Source organism: Trichosurus vulpecula, chromosome 1, assembly GCF_011100635.1.
Source record: "Trichosurus vulpecula isolate mTriVul1 chromosome 1, mTriVul1.pri, whole genome shotgun sequence".
In the NCBI taxonomy this organism is placed as follows: Eukaryota; Metazoa; Chordata; class Mammalia; order Diprotodontia; family Phalangeridae; genus Trichosurus; species Trichosurus vulpecula.
In genome coordinates this window covers 209398692-209419288 of record NC_050573.1, presented here as the reverse complement: position 1 = coordinate 209419288, position 20597 = coordinate 209398692, and the positions used below count along the sequence as shown (strand labels likewise).

The window sequence follows — 20597 nt, the reverse complement described above, 5'->3', positions numbered from 1 at the left end:
GAATGTGTTTTAAATGCAAACAAAAATCTTTATTTCTTTAAAAAAGCATGGTTTCATTGGGATGCAGAAGAAATTACAGGGGGCGGAGCAAAGATGGTGGCTGGAAAGCAGGGACTTGCATGAGCTCCCCACCAAGTCACCCCCAAAACCTATAAAAAATGGCTCTTAAACAATTTTAGAACTGCAGAATGCACAAAATAGAAGAGGGAAGCAGGGCTGCAGCCCAGGACAGCCTTGATGGTTGCTGGGGGAGGTGTATCACGCAGAGCACAGCCTGGGCCATGCTGACCAATCAGACCAGGAGCCGGGTGGAGTGGACCCTAGCATCTTGAATCAGTGAGCTGTGGCAGATACCAGATTTCTCAACCCACAAACACCAAAGACAACAGAGAAGAACTGCAGAACCCACAAAATAGAGGAGGGAAGCAGGGCCCTAGGCCAGGACAGCCTAGATGGTCTCTGGGTAAGGACTATCCCACACCGAGATGGCAGCTGAGCAGAGCGCAGTGTGGGTGGCATGTGGACCAACCAGACATGGAGCTAGACAGAGCAGGCCCTAGCACCCTGAATCAGTGAGCTGCGGCAGTTACCAGACTTCTCAACCCACAAACACCAAAGACAACAGAGAAGGTTAGTGGGAAAAGCGGCTGGGGACAGAGTGAAAGAAGGAGTTCAAGGTTCGGCCACTGCACCAGGGGCAGTGGAGGTGGGACAGCTACAGAACTGCAGCAACCAGTCATACCTCGCTGAAAAACTCAAGGGTCAAGTAAACTGGCTGGGACCACGGCCAGGAAGCAAAAATGCACCAATATTCAGTCTCAGACTTTGAAATCTTTCTTTGGTGACAAAGAAGACCAAAACATACAGACAGAAGAATTCAACAAAGTCAAAGAGCCTAAACAGAAGCCTCCAAGAAAAACATGACCTGGTCTCAGGCCACGGAAGAGCTCAAAAGGGATTTAGAAAAGCAAGTTAGAGAAGTAGAGGAAAAATTGGGAAGAGAAATGAGAAGGATGCAAGAAACCCATGAAAAACAAGTCAATGACTTGGTAAGGAAGACACAAAAAAAATACTGAAAAATATACTGAAGAAAACAACACCTTAACAATTAGACTAACTCAAATGGCAAAAGAGCTCCAAAAAGTCAATGAGGAGAAGAATACCTTGAAAGGAAGAATTAGCCAAATGGAAAAGGAGGTCCAAAAGACCACTGAAGAAAATACTACCTTCAAAATTAGATTGGAGCAAGTAGAAGCTAGTGAGTTTATGAGAAATCAAGATATTATAAAACAGAACAAAAGGAATGAAAAAATGGAAGACAATGTGAAATATCTCATGGGAAAAACCACTCACCTGGAAAATAGATGCAGGAGAGAGAATTTAAAAAAATTATTGGACTGCCTGAAAGCCATGATCAAAAAAAGAGCCTAGATATCATCTTTCAAAAAATTATCAAGGAGAACTGCCCTGATATTCTAGAGCCACAGGGCAAAATAGAAATTGAAAGAATCCACTGATCACCTCCTGAAATAGATCCCAAAAAGAAATCTCCTAGGAATATTCTTGACAAATTCCAGAGCTCCCAGACAAGGAGAAAATACTGCAAGCAGCCAGAAAGAAACAATTTGAGTATTGTGGAAACCAAATCAGAATAACTCAAGATCTAGTAGCTTCTACATTAAGAGATTGAATGGCTTGGAATATGATATTCTGGAGGTCAATGGAGCTAGGATCAAAACCAACAATCACCTACCCATAAAACTGAGTATCGTGCTCCCAGCCAAAATATGAATTTTCAATAAAATAGAGGACTTTCAAGCTTTCTCAGTGAAATGACCAGAGCTGAATAGAAAATTTGATTTTCAAACACAAGAACCAAAACAAGCATGAAAAGGTAATCAAGAAAAAGAAATCGCAAGGGACTTACTAAAGTTGAACTGTTTTGCTTACATTCATACATGGAAAGATGTTGTGTGTGATTGATGAGACCTCATTGTTAGGGTAGCTGAAGGGAATATGCATATATATATATATATATATATATATATATATATATATATAGATAGATAGATATATAGATAAATAGATATAGATATATATAGATATAGATATATAGATATATAAATATATATGTGTGTGTGTATGTATATATATGTGTATATATGGGTGTATGTGTGTATATATGTATGTGTATATAAATATGTGTGTGTGTATATATATATACATATACATAAGCAGAAACTGAGCATAGCTCTCCCAACATTCTCTGCCAAACAATTTTAACTTAACTCTTTAAGTATAATTTTGTAGTGGAGTGTTGGAACCAAGATGTCTGAAAAAAAGTCAGGGACTCACCTGAGCTCTCCAGAAAACCCCTCTGAATACCTTTTAAAAATACCATAAAATAGTTTCTGGAGTAGCAGAATCCACAAAAAGATAGGATTAAATAATTTTCCAGTCAAATGCAATTCAGATGGTTTTTAGGAAAAATCTGTTGCTCTTGGGTAAGAATGAAACACAGTGCAGTGCAGATTTCCCTGGGACAGATCAGGGCACAGCAAACCAGGAATATGCCTTTGGAACCACTGGAGTAGCAGCAGTAGTTGCTGCTTGCAGGACTCTCAGCCCACAGACAGTAAGGGGTTATGACAATTGGTCAGAAGGAGATTGCAAGGGTCTCTTTGCTATCACTGAGGCAAGATTCTGTTGCTTTGCCCATACTGAGGTCCAATTTGTACTCCTGAGTGGCAGGCCCAGGGTGATAAAATGTATTAGCATACAAGAACTCGCAGCCACTTTGGAGCAGGGACCCTCCTTACAATTCCAGGGTAGGAAAGAGTTCTTGTGGTTACTCATAGACCAAAGCATAAGCCAGGAAAGGAATACACAAACCTCTCCTTAGATCATACTATTTTGGAAGAACTAAAAACTTACAAGTCCCTAGAAGTATCTGTCAAAATAAATGTGCAAAACCCTTGAATCTTGGGATAGTATGCCCTCCACCTTGGAAGCAGAGTCCCACTTTAATAGAATTAAACGTCAAGAAATAGACTGAGAAAAGATGCAAACAACAGAAATAAATTCCGATCATATAACGTTACATTGATGAGAAGAAAGATTAAAACACACATTCAGAAGAAGAAAACAAAATCAAAATTCCTGCTTCCTAAGCTGCTAAGAGAAAAACATAAATTGGTATAAAGCCATGTTAGACTTCAAAAAAGATTGTGAAAATCAAGTAAGAAAGGTAGATGTAAAATTGGGAAGGGAGATGAGAGGGATATGAGAAAAATCTTAGCAAAGGTGCCCCAAGAAATACTGAAGGAAATAACATCTTAAAACAGACCTACCACAAATGGTGAAAGAGTTACAAAAAGTCAGTGAAGAGAAGAATGCCACGAAAAGTAGAATTAGCAGGGTTGGAGCCAAGATGGTGGAGTAAAAGCATGGATTTGCTTAAGTTCTCCCCCAAACACTTCCATATACCTTTAAATAATTACTCTAAACACATTCTAGAGTGGCAGAAAGATAGAGTGAAACAATCTTCCAGCCCAAGACTACTTAGAAGGTATAGAGTTAATGGAATATAAGATCTTCCCCATCCATTAATAGGCCTAGGTGACCACATGTGTTCTCTTGTTTCCTTTGAAGAGGGGCCACGTTCCTGGATCTAGAGTACACAGGTATTTCAATCACAGATGTCTTGCTGCTTTGAGCTCTGGTCCAGTTCACATCTGTGATACATCCTGAGTCACAAAGAGCTCACTGGGGGACGATCTTGCCTGAGAGGAATCTTACTAAAGGAAAGCTTGCTTTTGGGGAGGCTTGCTTGCGGAAGGATTTCACATCTTTTGGTACTAAGCTAATTAGACACTGAGTCAAGAGGGTTGTTATGCCTTCTGGATCTGAGCCTATGAGGCCAAAGTGGAGATACATACATTGTGAGGGGAGATTTTGCTTTGGGGTTCACTCATGGGAAGAATGTTCACCTGAGGTCTTTGTGATTTGCTCAGATAGGACTCTGCATAGCTGATGTTAAGGACCCCCCTGGCTTTGTGAACCCAAATGTTGGTGCTCCCAATATGGTGATGTATTACTCTGTTATGATAGTTAAAGACCTGTCTATTAGATTTCTGTGCCAATTTCTCTCTGCTTGTATTTTCTCCGTGTTCAGGTTGCTGACCTTTCCCCTGAAATAGTTAAGGGCCTTCACCTTCTTTACTTACATTGTTTAATTAAAGTAGGATTGTATAACCCCTTCTGAGTTTTCTGTCCTTTATAAAAGTAGATCAAAGACCCTGTGGTAGCAGACCATCCTGGGTATGATAGGGTGCTTGCTAATACAGAAGGTCAGCAGGAAAAGTCTGTTGCACCAGAATACAAGAGGAGTAAAGTCTATCAGAGGCCACCCCAGTGTAGATGGGGCCTCAGAAAATGCAAAGCAGGCTTTGGGACAAGTGAATCAATGGCAGCAGTGATGGTTTTCAAACAAATGAAACCACAGACTCCAAAGACAACATAGAAAATCAGCAGGAAAACTCTGTTGCACCTGGGTGCAAATGGAGTGCTGTCCAGTGAAAGTTGTGCCAGTGCATACTGGGCCACTGTGATCAGAAGTGGACCTTGGAAGTCGCTGAACCCACACCTACAGCAGCTGCTTTCAGAGCTCTCAGCTCACACACAGTATGTTTATGGGGGAGGGCATGAAGCTAGTCCGAGAGATTGCAAGGTCTCTTTGGGTGTGCTGAGGCAGGGCTCTGTTTCTTACCCGTGTTCAGAACCAGGTTGCAGTCCTGGGTGTCAGACCTAGAGCAAAGCATAGCACCAGCAAAGCAGAGCTTGCAGCCACAGTGAAGCAGGGACCCTCCACACAGTTCCAGTGCAGAAAGGAGTGCTTGTCATCACTCATAGACCAGAGCACAGGCCAGGGGAGGAGAAAACACCTCTTTTTAGATCATACCACTTGGAAGAACTGAAAACTTACAGACACCTAGAAGTATCTTTGAAAATAGCTGCACAGAGACATAGCTGAAGCAGGAGAAGGAGGAGCCGAGGAAGCAGGACCAGCAGAAGGTTGAGCAGTAGAAGCTGAAGAGCAGAAGAAGCTGAAGCATCAGGCACTACTGAGAGCTGGACTGATCCAAGAACCAGCTTCCTGAGCACACAGACCAGAGTGCTGAGCAAGGACTCGAGACCAGTGGGTAATCTTCTTATAGGAGAGCCCTAGCATTGGGGATCAGAAAACTGATGCATGGAAGATGGCCGCATGAAAACAGCATCTTACCAGAGCTCTCTCACAAGGTCTGTCAGATTCCTATGAAAAAGTGAATTTGAGCAGATTTGAGAGAGTTAGAAACTGTGAGCAGTCTAAGTGGGGCAAACTTCCAAGCCAGGAGAGGTCTGAAAGGCTGAAGGCATGAATTTGTAGGCTTGGAGAGTACTCAGCATGCGGAGCTGCTCCAGACCAAAGCAGAAGCGGCCAGCCAGGAAACCCACATGGGACACAGGCAGGGAGAAAACTGGGAGCCGGAAACCAGCGGAGATTCCCAGACCTCCCAACACAGGACGGCAGTCTGTGGAAGTGAAGAGAGGCAGCGGCAATGCCACCGACCATGAGATACCAACTCCTGAGGCTTGCAGCCCGAAGGCATGAAACGCTTCTTGAGCTTCCGGGAGACATAATGGCCAGATAAATGGCTCTAATCCCTCCCCGCCTCACCCAGAGAATTCCTCGGCGAAAAGAAAAAAACAAAGAACGCTGGAACAGAGGAGATAGAAATAGGGCTTCAGTGGCCGAGTAGTGGGAGTACCTGAATCCCAGAGGGGCAGAGTCAGCAAGGGTCGACACTAGGAGCACCGACATAATCTTGCTCCACCAGGGGAAGTGCCGGACACCCAGCTCAAACAACAAAGAGCCAAGACCATTGCTGAAGAGCAACAGTGCTGGAGGGCACCCCTAGGGAAAGAGACATCAGGGAGCCAGACCCCTCCCCCACACCTCAGGAAACTGAAGGCTATAATTCACAAAGACAGCAACTAGACTCACAATCTCCAGAATAATAAAGCTGGGACAGAGAGCCCTGAGCCCCAAAGGCAGATATTTGTTGTAAAGCCAGGAAAAGGCTAGCCAACAGGAAGACGAACACAAAAAAACCAAGGACCATTGATTCTTTTTATGGAGACAGGCAGGATCAAAATACCAATTTGGAAGGGGACAGCAATGACACTATAGATACATCTAATACCTCAAAAGGGGATGTGAACTGGTCTCCAGCCCAAAAAACATTGCTGGAAGAGCTAAAGGAGGATTTTAAAAACCAAATTAGGGAGCTAAAAGAAAATATGGAAAAAATCCACTGATGAAATAAAGTCCCTAAAGAATAAGATTGGTGAAATGGCTACAGATATTCAGAATCTAAAGAGAGAAAAGAACACCCTGAGAAATAAAATCAACCAATTGGAAAAGGAGACTCAAAAGCAAAATGAAAACACTAACTCATTAAAAATTAGGGTTGAGCAAGTGGAAGCTAATGAATCTAGGAGGCACCAAGAGGAAGTAAAACAAAATGTAAAGAATGAAAAAATAGAAAAAAATGTGAAATATCTCATTGGAAAAACAACTGACCTGGAAAATAGATCCAGGAGAGACAATTTAAGAGTTATTGGTGTACCGGAAATCCACAATAAAAAAAAAAAAGAACCTTGACAGTATCTTCAAAGAAATTATCAAAGACAACTGCCCAGAGGTCCTAGAACCAGAGGGCAAAATAGTCATTGAAAGAATTCACTGATCACCCCCTGAAAGAGATCCCAAACTGAAAACACCAAGAAATATTATAGCCAAATTTCAGAACTAAAATGTCAAGGAGAAAATACTGCAAGCAGCCAGAAAGAAACAATTCAAATATCATGAAACGGCAGTCAAGATCACGCAGGACCTCATACCTTCCACATTAAAAGACAGGAGAAATTGGAATATGATATTCTGAAGGGCAAAGGACGTGGGACTACAAGCAAGGATCAACTACCCAGCAAAACTAAGCATAATTTTTTAGGCAAGGAGATAGACATTCAATGAAATAAAGCAATTCCAGACCTTCCTGATGAAAAGGCCTGGTCAATGGAAAATTTGATCTCCAAATACAAAACTCAAGAGAGACATAAAAAGGTAACCAGGGGGAAAAACCCCCACAAACCTTATTAATCAATAAGGGCAAATTATTTGCATCTTTATATAGGATTATATCATCTTATGTATGTTTTATATGTATATCCACATATGTGTCAGTCTTGAGAATAGTACAGCTATTACGACAATTGAAAGAGATACACATAGACTGTGAATACCTCTATAAAATGACTGATATAAGGATAAAAAACATAAGTAAGAGATGTAAAGGGAGGGGATGAGAGAAGAGGTAAGGAGGTAGTGGAAACGGGTAAATTACACCAAATGAGGAGGCACAAAAACATATTATAGTAGAGGGAAAGAAGGGAGGGAGAAGAGCAGTATTTGAGGTTTATTGTCATCTGATCTGTTTCAAGAAGGGAATAACATACCCTGATAAGTATAAAAATATTACTTGCCTTACAGGAAATAGGAGGGGAAGGGGGGAAAAAAGAGGCAGAGGGGTGGTCAGAAGGGAGGGCAGAGAAGTAACAAGAGGGAAACGGTATGATAAGGGAGGGGAATAAAGAGGGAGGGTAAACTGAGGAAGGCGGCGGTCAAAAGCAAAACATTGTTGAGGAGGAGAAGGGGAAAGGGAGAAATAAAAGCATAAACAGGGGGAAATAGGATAAAGAAAAAGACGCAGATAGAAATTATAACAGTGAACGTGAATGGGATTAACTCTCCCATAAAACGGAAGCAGATAGCAGAATGGATTAAAAACCATAATCCTACAATACTCCCCAATTTGTGTTTACAAGAAACACATTTGAAACAGGGGGATACACTCAGGGTAAAGGTAAAAGACTGGAGTAAAATATATTCCGCCTTAGCTAAAGTAAAAAAAAAAAAATAAAAAAAAAACAGGTGTAGCAATCTTAATCTCAGACAAAGCCAAAGTAAAGATAGATTTAATTAAAAGAAATAAGGAAGGACACTACATCTGGCTAAAAGGCACCATAAACAATGAAGCAATATCATTGTTTAACATTTATGCACCAAGTGGTATGGCATGAAAATTCTTAGAGGAGAGGTTAAGGGAGTTACAGGAAGAGATAGACAGCAAAACTATAATATTGGGAGACCTCAACCTCCTCCTTTCTGAACTTGATGAATCTAACCTCAAAATAAATAAGAAAGAAGTTAAGGAGGCAAACAGAATTTTAGAAAAGGCAGATATGATAGACCTCTGGAGAAAACCGAATGGGGATTAAAAGGAATATACTTTCTTCTCCATGGTACATGGCACGTACTCAAAAATTGACCATGTACTAAGACATAAAAACCTCACAATCCAGTGCAGAAAGGCAGGAGTAGTCAAAACATACTTTTCAGATCATGATGCAATAAGAATTATTTGTAGCAAAGAACCATGGAAAAATAAGCTAAAAATAAATTGGAAACTAAATAATCTAATTCTAAAGAATAAGTGGGCCAAAGAACAAATCGGAGAAACAATTAATAATTTCATTCAAGAGAATGACAACAATGAAACAACATTCCAAAACTTATGGGATGCAACAGAAGCTGTTCTTTTTGGAAGTTTTTTATCGCTAAATGCTTACATGAATAGAATAGGGAAAAAGGAGATCAATGATCTGGGCATACAGCTCAAAAAGCTAGAAAAAGAGCAAATTGAAAATCCCCAATTAAATACCAAATTAGAAATACTGAAAAAGCAAAGGAGAGATTAATAAAATTGAAACCAAGAAAACTATTGAATTAATAAATAAAACAAAGAACTGGTTTTTTTGAAAAACCAATAAAATTGATAAACTTTGGTGAATTTGATTAGAAAAAAGAAAGAAGGAAATGAAATTACCAGTATCAAAAATGGAAAGGGTGAGTTCACCTTCAATGAAGAGTAAATCAAAACAATAATTAGGAATTATTTTGCCCAACTGTATGCCCATAAATTTGACAACCTTAGAGATATGGATGAATATATACAAAAACATAAATTGCCCAGGTTAACAGAAAAGGAAGTAAAATTTCTAAATAACCTCATTGCAGAAAAAAAAAAAATTGAGCAAGCCATCAATTAACTCCCTAGGAAAAAGTCTCCAGGGCCAGATGGTTTTACATGTGAATTCTATCAAACACTTAAAGAACAACTACTTCCTATACTTTGTAGACTATTTGGGAAAATAGATGAAGAAGGAGTCCTACCAAATTCTTTTTATGACACAAATATGGTACTAATACCCAAAACAGGTAGAGTTGAAACAGAGAAAGAAAATTATAGAACAATTTCCCTAACGAATATTGATGCAAAAATTTTAAATGAAACATTAGCAAAAAGATTGCAGCAACTTATCATGAGAATAATACACTATGACCAGGTAGGATTTATTCCAGGAATGCAAGCCTGGTTCTATATTAGGAAAACTATTAGCGTAATTGACCCTATCAACAACAAAACTAGCTGAAACCATATGATCATCTCAATAGATGCAGAAAAAGCCTTTGACAAAATACAACATCTATTCCTATTAAAAACACTAGAAAGCATAGGAATAAATGTAGCCTTCCTTAAAATTATAAATAGCATTTAACTAAAACCATCAACAAGCATTATTTGTAATGGGGATAAACTAGATGAATCCCCAATAAGATCAGAGGTGAAACAAGGATGTCCGTTATCACCCCTAATATGCAATTTGGTACTAGAAATATTAGCTGTAGCAATCAGAGAAGAAAAAGAAATTGAAGGAATTAGAATATGAAAAGAAAAAGTCAAAGTATCCCTTTTTGCAGATGCTATGATGATTTACTTAGAGAATCCTAGAGAATCAAGTAAAAAACTACTTGAAATAATAAACAACTTTAGCCAAGTTGCAGGATATAAAATAAACCCACATAAATCCTCAGCGTTCCTACACATTACTAACAAAGTGCAACAGCAAGAGATAGAAAGAGAAATTCCATTCAAAGTTACTGTAGACACTATAAAATATTTGGGAGTCTATCTGCCAAGAGAAACCCAGGGCCTATATGAACATAACTATGAAACACTTTCCATGGGAATAAAGTCAGATTTAAATAAATGGAAAAGTATCTGTTGCTCATGGTTAGGCTGAGCTAATATAATAAAAATGACAATTATACCTAAATTAATCTATCTATTCAGTGCCATGCCAATTGAACTACCAAAAAATTATTTTACAGAGCTTGACAAAATAATAACAAAATTCATCTGGAAGAACAAGAGGTCTAGAATATCTAAGGTATTGATGAAAAGAAATGCTAGAGGAGGTGGCCTAGCCATATCAGATATTAAAGTGTACTACAGAGCAACAGTCATCAAAACTACCTGGTACTGGCTAGGAAACATAGTTGTGAATCAGTGGAATAAGATAGGAACACAAGATGGAGAAATCAACAGTTATAGCAATCTACTCTTCGATAAACCCAAAGAGGCCAGCTTCTGGGCTAATACTTCACTATTTCACAAAAACTGCTGGGAAAATTGGAAAATGGTAGGGCAGAAACTGGGCATAGACCAATATCTTATACCATATACCAAAATAAAGTCAAAATGGGTTCATGATGTAGGAATAAAGGCTGAAAGTGTAAGCAATTTGGGAGAGCAAGGAATCGTTTAACTATCAGCTTGATGGAAAAGAAAAGAATTCATGACCCAACAAGAGATAGAGAGCATTACAAAATGCAAAATGGATAATTTGGATTATGTTAAATTGAAATGTCTTTGTACAAGAAAAGCCAGTGCAACAAAAATTAGGAGGTAAGGAGACAATTGGGAGAAAATCTTTACAACTAGTGTCTCTCATAAAGGCCTCATTTCTAAAATATACAGGGAACTGAGCCAAATATATAGGAATACAAGTTGTTCTCCAATTGAGAAATGGTAAAAGGATATGAACAGGCAGTTTTCAGAGGAAGAAATTAAAGCTATCTATAGGCATATGAAAAAATGCTCTAAATCACTACTGATTAGAGAAATGCAAATCAAAACATCTCTCAGGTGCCACATCTCTCCTGTTAGGTTGTCTAACATGACAAAGCAGGAGGATGATAAATGCTGGAGAGGATGTTGGAAAATTGGAACATTGTTACATTGCTGGTGGAGTTGTGAGCTGATCCAGCCATTTTGGAGAGCAATTTGGAACAATGCCGCAAGGGCTTTAAAAATGTTCATACCCTTTGACCCAGCAATACCACTTCTAGGGTTGTATCCCAAAGAAATCACACAAGCGGGAAAAGGACCTATATGTACAAAAATATTTATAGCGGCTCTTTTTGTGGTGGCTAAGAACTGGAAATCAAGGGGATTCCCGTCAATTGGGGAATGGTTGAACAAGCTGTGGTATGTGAAGGCAATGGAATACTATTGTGCTATAAGAAATCAGGATGATATGGACTTCATAACAACCTGGAAAAACCTACACGACATAATGCTGAGTGAGCAGAGCAGAGCCAGGAGAACATTATACACAACCACAGATATATGGATTCTGTGAGGCCAACCCTGATAGACTTCGCTCTTCTCAGCAACACAAGGTACAAAGACAACTGCAAAGGACTCATGATGGAGAATACTATCTACATCCAGATAAAGAACTATGAAGTATGAATGCAGATTGAGGCACACTTAATGCTAGTCTTTTTTTTCCCTTTTTTTCTTTTTCTCTCTTTTGTTTTTGTTTTTGGGTTGTTTTTTTTTTTTGATCCTGTTTCTTCATTCCATTGATCACAGTTCTTCTCCATAACTTGACCAGTGTGTAAATTAATTTGATGCAAAGTTATACGTGGAAGCTATATGGGATTCCATGCTGTCTTGGGGAAGGAAGAGGGTAGGGAGGGAAGAAAATCTGGAACTCAAAATTATGTAGAACTGAATGTTGTAAACTAAAAATAAAAAAAAAATGAAAAAAAAGAAAAAAAAGAAAACTGAGAAAAAAAAGAGAAAAAATAGCTGCACAAGAAAACAGAGACAACTGAAGCTTGGGATAGTGTACCCTCCACACTGGGAGCACAGTCCTACTTTAAAAGAGAATTAAAAATCATGTAATAGGCTGGGAAAATGAGAAAATAACAGACAAAAATTCTGACCAGAAAAAGTTATTATCCTGACAAGGAATTTCAAAACATACTCTCAGAAGAAGATAAGTAAGTCAAAACTGCCACATACAAATCCTCCAAAAAAACATGACTTTGTCTCAGGCAATGGAAGAGCTCAAAAAGGATTGTAATAATCACATAAGAAAGTTAGATTAAAAATTGTGCAGAGAAATGAGAGTGATGCAAGAAAATAATGATAAAGAAAAAAAAATGAACAATTGGTAAAGGAGAACCAAAGAAATACTGAAGAAAATAACACCTTTAAAACAGACTAGACCAAATAGTTAAAGAAATTTAAGGTACCAATGGAGGAAAAAATGTCTTGCAAAGAAGAATTGGTCAAATGGAAAAAGCAGCACCCAAAACTCAATGAAGAAAGAACCTCCTTAAAAATAAAATTAGCTAAATGGAAAGGAAGAGCAAAAACTTATTGAAGGAACTAATTCCTTAGAAATTAGAATGGGGCAAATGGAAGCAATTACTCTATGAGAAATCAAGAAACAATAAAACAAAACCAAAAGAATGAAAAAAAGTACAATTCCATGTGAAATATCACAGTGGAGAAACAACTGATGTGGAAAGTAGATCCAGAACAGATGATTTCAAAATTATGGGACTACCTGAAAGCCCTGATAAAAAAAGAGCCTAGACTTTATCTTTCAACAAATTATCAAGGAAAAATGCCCTGAACCTCTACAACCAGAGAGTATAATAGCAATTGAAAAAATCCACTGATTACTTCCCAAAAGAGTTCCCAAAATGAAAACTCCCAGGAATATTATAGCAACATTCCAGAGTTCTCAGGTTAAGAAGAAAATATTTCCAGCAACCAGAAGGAAACAATTCAAGTATGATGGAGCCACAGTCAGGATGACACAAAACTTATAAGCTTCTACATCAAAGGATCAGAGGGCTTGGGATATGATATTCTTGAGCACAAAAGAGCTAGGATTAAAATCAAGCACCACCTATCCAGTAAAACTGAGTGTAATCCATGAGGGGAAAACAAACACTCAAACAAATAGAGGTTTTTCAAGCATTATTGATGAAAAGACCAGAGCTTAATAGAAATTTTTTTTTTCAACTATAAGACTCAAAGGAAGCATGGAAAGGTAAACAGGAAAATAAAATCATAAGGGACTTAATAAAGTTAAACTGTTTACTTTCCTGCACATCCTACAGATGATATTTGAAACTCATGAGAACTTAATTTTCTCAATATTAGGGCTCATTATTAGGAGGATAGATAGATGGATATATGGATACATAGATGGATAGATAGATAGATAGATAGATAGACAGACAGATAGATATAGATATATAGAAAATGCACAAGTGTGAGCGGAATATGAAGGGATGATATCTAAGAATGTACAATTAATGGATGAGAGAGGAATATACTCAGAGAAAGGAAAAGGGAAAGGTAAAAAGAGGTAAATTACCTCCTATAAAAGAGTCAAGAAAATGCTTTGGCCATGTAGAGGAAGGGTGGGGGGGGAGTGAGAAGTGAGTAAACCTAATTCACATCAGAATTGACTCAAAGAAGAAATAACATGTACAGTCAAAATGAGTATAAATCTGTATTGCCCTACAAGTATCTAGGAAGGGAAAAGAACATGGAAATGGTGGGGGGGGGCAGTCAAAGAAGAAAGAGCAGATTGAGAGAGGTTTTAGTCAGGAGCAAATCACTTTTGGGGAGAGACTGGGTAAAAGTAGAAAGAGAATAGAATTAATAGGTTAAATAAGATGGAAGGAAATAAAACTAGCACTAGTAACTGAAAAAAAAATTGAAGCAAATTTCTCTGATAAAGGCCTAATTTCTTTTTATTGATTTATGTATTTTAAAAGGAAGGAAAAAAGTAATTTAGCAAAACAGGCATATCAACCCTCCTTAATAGTATATTCAATATTTCACACCCATAGATTCCCAACTCCAGAATGAAAGGGGGAAATACACATTTTCAACTATTCTCTAAGATGAAGATTTGTGACACTCACATTTTCAAGCAACTAATGTGGATTTCAGTCAGCTCCTCATCCTGAACAAATAACAGTGAAAATTGGTGAGGCAGTCATTCTCTGGGTCCAGTCTCTGAGTTGATGTTGTGTATCCATAAATATTCATAATATAGTCTGCACAGTGTGTGTTTATTAAAACCCTTACACATTTTCTTTCCCTCTGATTGGCTTTCTACTCTCTTACTGTGATTGTTATCATAGCTGCTAAAGAGGTTATTATCATTTTTTATCCTTGCCACTCTAAGCAAATGAGTGTCTGTTCTTCTATTTATACTGCAGAAAAAGTGGTCTGGAGCACTAAGACCTCAAGTGACTTGTTCATTCATTATGTATCACAGCGATGGGTTAAACTCAAGTATTCTTGAATTTGATGCTGAGACCTTATCTTTTTCATTAATTAATTTGTTTATTTTTAGTTTTCAATATTCCCTTCCATAAGTTTTAAATTTTCTCCCCCTCCATTCCTTATCTTTTAAAAAAATGTTATTTCTTGCTAGTTGATATAAAAGGGGAAAAATTCAAATTTAAATTGTCTCTTCCTTTCTTGGCAGCTTTGGAGGAAACTAAGATGGGCAGGCAAGTTGAAACTATTTGTTGATGTCTTGTGGATTCTAGATATTAATTCTCTTCCCCTCTTTGTTTCACCACCTAATTCAAAATGTCCTGTCAGGCATGACCAGCATCAGAATCTTTGCATGGTATGTTAGCAACATGCCCTAATGGAGGAGAAGACCTGAGCTGCCCTGTCTGGAATCTGTTTTGTCTTCACTCCATAAATGTTGGGGTTCAGCATAGGAGGCACCAACACAGAGAAGTTGGCCACTACAATATGGACGTGCTGGGGAATCCTGTTGCCTCCAAAGCTGTGAGCAAAGAAAGACTGGAGTGTAGAACATGAGCATCACACAGATATGGGAGCCTCAAGTGTTAAGAGCAATGAGCCTGGAAGACCCGGAAAGTATGTTGAAGACAGCATGGAGGATCAATGAATAGGAAATAATGATGAGTAAGTACCTCTAGACCGGTAAACAACAGGGCAATGATCAGGCCATAGATGATGTTGACTTTGATGTTGTCGTAGGCTTACCTAGCTATGCCCATGTGTTAACAGTAAGAGTGGTGAGTGATGTTTTGTCTGCAACAAGTAAGCTGGTACATCAAAAAGATGAAAGGAAAGTATATGAGAAAACTCCTAACCACAGCTGCCACCCCAATCTCCCCAACTACTAAAGGAGTAAAAAGGGTGGTAAATCTCAGTGGGTAATATAGAGCCACATAGTGATCCAATGCCATGGTGAGCAGAATAGCTGACTCTTCCACAAAGATGAGAAGGATGAAGAGAACTTAGACCACACAGCTGCCAAAGGAGATAGCACCATAGTGGAACCATAAAATGGCCAATATTTTGGGCACTGTGGTTGTGGAAAGCAAGAGATCTGCCAGGGCCAGCACAGAGAGAAACACATACATATGCCCATGGAGGCTGTGCTCAGAGATGATAAAGATTATCAAGAAGCTATTGCCCATAATGGGTACAAAGGAGACCCCAAAGAGGAATAGAAAATTTGACTTTCAGATACAAGAGAGTAAGATAAGGAAGAAGACTGTGTTGTCTTCTTTTGGTTGTATGTTTGGATTTTCTTTATCACCAAAGTAAGGTACTATAGTTTGCATTTGTTTCTGCTGTTTGCTCATTTACCTAGTCAGTTAATTGACTTTTTAACTCTTAGTCAAGGTAAGGCTCTGCTTTTGGTGTGGAGGGCACACAGTCTCAAGCTTCAGGGGTTTTATGCAGCTGTTTTCAAAGATACTTCTAGGGACACGTAGATATTAAATTCTTCTGAGGTGGTATGTTCAAAGGAGAGGTGTTTAATGCCTCTTCTAGCCTGTGCTCTTGTCTGTGAGTGACCATAAGCACTCTTTTCTGTCTTACCAAACTGTGAGGAGGAATCCCCCTTCACTGCTGCCACAAGCTCTGCTATGCTAGTGCTCCTCCTCACCACATGATTGCCACCTAATACTGCAACAACAATCAAAGCAAAGGCAAAACAAAAGAATCTTGCCTCAGTCCAGCAAAGAGATCCTTGAAATTGCCCTCAGTTCTTTCCTATTGACCTTCTAAGTTGTCTTTGGTGTTTGTGGCTTGAGAATTCTGGAAACTGCTACAGCTGCCAGTGATTCAGTCCCCCAAGGTCTGCTCTGGCTTTGCTGGGGCCCAGTGTATGCTGGCACATTTTGCTCTGGACTGTTACTCTCTCAGACTGGCACGATAGACCTTTCCTGTCAACCTATTACCTCAGGGCTGTCCAACCTTAGGTTTTTATTGAAACAATAGACAATATATTTTGATTTGCCATTTTCATGAGAGCTCTTAGCTTGGCTTCATTTACTAAAGCATTTATGTAAATTTCTATGCTTGTAGGCAGCCCACATAAATCTTCCTGTGGGCCACATGTGGCCCATAGGCCACATTTTGGAAAGCCCTGTACTACCTTGCCTTGGGCCGGAAATTTGCTTCACTTTGTCACCTTGTGGGTTCTGCTGCTTTAGAATTTGTTTAGAACTATTTTTTCAGACCAATACAATAATTTATTATTTCAACATTCAGCAACATATCAGCCATCAAAAATAAAACCGACACTGAAGGATGGAAGGAAAACTCCCAAACAGCATGGTTAGATAGGCTGCATCTGGAGTGCTCCCCCAGGGTCCCAAAGGCAAGAAGGAAGGTGGTTATTCCTTCATCCAATAAATTAGGAAGTGCAGAATTTAAGGGGCCTACTGCTCATTTCTGGGCTGGAATAAGTTCATAAATGGACTGGCCCTGCTCCAAACACTTCTCTATTTCAATGAGTAACTTCACACCATCCACCACCATCTGCACCAGCTCCACCTCAGAGAATCCCAGTCAGCCAGCATTGGAGATGTCAAAGATACCACCCGCAGCTGCTGTGTCCACACCCCCTGTCCCTCTCTTTTGCAGCAACAGCATCTTCATCACCTCACCAAATTTCTCATGCTTGCACAAGTGGGGAAGATTGAGTGGACACTTTCATGGAGGCCTGTTCCCAGGGAGGAGAGGCATGTCAGGATGTAGCCCAGGTGAGGATTCCACATGAACTCATAGTTCTTGGTCTTATAAAGGGTTTGCATGTTTGTGAGCCTGGTGCAGAAACGTGTGAACATCTCCTTCATGCTACCTGCCTTCTGTATGGAAATGACTTTCAGGTGATCTTCCTCACTCATCCACACCAGAAATGTTTTATTGTCATTGTACCAAATGCCCCTACCATTGGGCCAGTCTTGGGCCATACCAGATGCCAAAAGGAGTGGGGAGACAGGCTTGTCAAAGAGGAGGTGGTCATCAATGAGTTGCTGCTGATCCTGCTCAGTCATGTTCTTCAAAGCATAGTACTTCCCTTCCAGGCTAGCCAGAGCTTTCACAGTTTCTCTAGGGCAACAACTACAATGTGGGGACAGGCAGAATCCTCGGATGCTCTGACCAGTTCACAGATGAGAACTCAGCACATAGTTGGATCCAGTCTTCACCATCCTGCATACTGTCAGGGTTAAGATCAATCTTATGCTCATCTGAAGACTTGTAGCCTCAACATTGGTTCACAATGATAGGATCAAACAGTTCTTTGAACACCTCATAGCTTTCTTCATCTGCAGCCATAGAGCCCACAGTTATGATGAATGGGTGCCCAGGGTGGTCCCCATCAGTCTGGATGACATCATTCAGGGTGAAGCTGCTTGATATAGCCTTATCCAGGAGTTGTTTTTTTTTTTTCATAGAGCTCAGGCATCAGTACCTTGGCCATGTGGTTGTTGTGCAAGGAGAGGTCTGGATATTCCTTCTTAGCAGAGAAGCAGGACTTCAGCATGTTGTGGCTATTTAAGAATGGCATGATGGCAGGACATGAGGATCCTCTGGGGGTCAAGGAAGGTGAGAAGGTTGGAAGAATCCTGTTGCTACTTCTGCTGCTGTGCTACTATCCCAGGCCACCTTAGCCTGAGCTCAGTCACTGAGTTTGGAGTCATTTTTACAGGTATTTGGGGAAGAGTTCAAGCAAGTCTGCCATCTTGGTTCTGCTCCTCCTAATTTCTGAAACATAGAGAACTGAGCCAAATTTACAAAAAGAACAGCCATTCCCCAAATGATAAATAGTCAAAACATATTAACAGTTTTCAGATGAAGAAATCAAAGCTATCCACAGCCATATGGCAAAATATTCTAACTCACTATTTATTGGACAAATGCAAATTAAAATAATTTTGAGGTACTACTTCATACCTATTAGATTGGTTAATAAGAGAGAACAAGAAACTGACTAATTTAGCAGAGGATGTGGAAAGGAAAATGAGACATTAATGCACTCTTGGTGGTGTTGTGAACTGATTCAACCATTCTGTAGAGAAATTTATAACTATGCCCAAAGGGCTATAAATCCATGTATACCCTTTGACCTAGCAAGATAGCAAGATCACTACTAGGTCTTTATCCCAAAATAAGTTCAATAAAGGGGGTGGTGGGGAGCCAAGATAGTGGCCTGAAAACAGGGACTCACTTGAACTCTCTCCCAAATTACCCCAAACACCTGTAAATATGACTCTAAATAAATCCTAGAGCTCCAGAAACCATGAAATGACAGAGTGAAACAAGTATCCAGCCAAAGAGGGACTGGATGGTTGCTGGGAAGGGTCTATTACACTGTAGGAGTGGAGCGCAGCCCATCATGGGCCCTAAGAGGCCAGTCCAGAGTAGACCTCAAAGAGCAGGCCTCAGGGTCCTGAATGGCTGAGCTCTGGTCATTTCCAGACTTTTCAACCCACAGATGCTGAAGAAAACTGAGCAGGTTAATGGGAAAACTGTTGCACCTGGGTGAGAGAAGTGCTCTGTTCAGCCCCAGCCCTAGGGTGAGAGAGGCAGCTGTGGTAGCACTGGCTGCAGCACCAGCAGCAGGGGCTGCTTCCACAGCTACAGGACCACAGGTGGGGGGAATAAAGGGGCTGATCAGAGCAGGAGAGTAAGGATATCTATGCTGACACTGAGGAAGCATTCTCTTTCATTGCCCTGCTTGGATGTGGATCACAGTCCAGGTTGGCAGTCCATGGCAGAGGAGGAGCACTGGTGTGGCAGAACTTGTGGTGGATGTGGTGAGGGATTCCTCCTGGTACTTCACAGGCCAGAAGAGTAGTCCACCCTCCAAAAAAAAGTCATACAACCTCAGAATAGAAGTAGGTGTGAAAACAGCAGCACAAACACCCTGAGGCTTAGGACATAGCACTCTCCACTCTGAAAGCAGTCATACCCTGACAAAATCTCAGAAGTCAAGTAATTAGCTTGGGAAATGAGCAGGCAGCATAAAAGAACCCAGACTATAGAATCATTCTTTGTTGACAAAGAACATCAAAAAATACAGCTAGAAGAAGTCAGCAAAGTCAAAAGTCCTGGAGGCATCAAAAGCCTCCCAGAAAAATATGAATTTTTCTCAAGCTACGGAAGAACTCAATAAAGATTTGGAAAACTCAGTAAGAGAAGTAGAGAAAAAATTGTGAAGAGAAATGAGAGGGATGGAAGAAAATCATGAAAACAAGTGAACAACTTGCCAAAGGAGACCCAAAAATACTGAAGAAAATAACACTTAAAAAAGTAGAATAACTCAAATGGCAAAAGAGGTCAAAAATGCCAATGAGGAGAAGAATGCTTTAAAAGGTAGAATTAGCCAAATGGAAAAGGAGGTCCAAAAGACCGCTTTAGAAAATACTACCTTAAAAACTAAAATGGAGCAAGTAGACTATAGTGACTTTATGAGAAATCAAGAAATTATAAAATAGAACCAAAAGAATAAAAAAAATGGAAGACAATGTGAAATATCTCATTGGAAAAACCACTGACCTGGAGAACAGATACAGGACACATAATTTAAAACTTTTGGGACAACCTTAAAGCCATTGTCAAAACAAGAGCTCAGATATCATCTTTCATTAAATTATCAAAGAAAACTACCCTGATATTCTAGAAGCAGAGGGCAAAACAGAAATGGAAAGAATCCACCAATTACTTCTTTAAAAAGATGCCCAAAAGAAAACTCCTGAGAATATTGTCGCCAAATTCGAGTTCCCATATCAAGAAAAAAATATTGCAAGGAGCCAGAAAAAAACAATTCAAGAATAGTAGAAACACAATCATGATAACAAAAAACCTAGCAGCTTCTACATTAAGGGATCAAAAGGCTTGGAATTTGATATTCTGGAGGTCAAAGGAGCTTGTATTAAAACAAGGAATTAGAAGATGGCGGCTGGAAAGCAGGGACTGCTCCGG

The 20597-nt window shown here is 39.6% G+C and overlaps 2 pseudogenes; both read right to left on the bottom strand.

Annotated features, from left to right (window-relative positions):
* Window positions 1–14972: 14972 nt before the first annotated feature.
* LOC118835882 lies at window positions 14973–15964 on the bottom strand (annotated as a pseudogene).
* Window positions 15965–17054: 1090 nt separating this feature from the next.
* On the bottom strand, window positions 17055–18180 carry LOC118833542 (annotated as a pseudogene).
* Between the last annotated feature and the right edge of the window lie 2417 nt (window positions 18181–20597).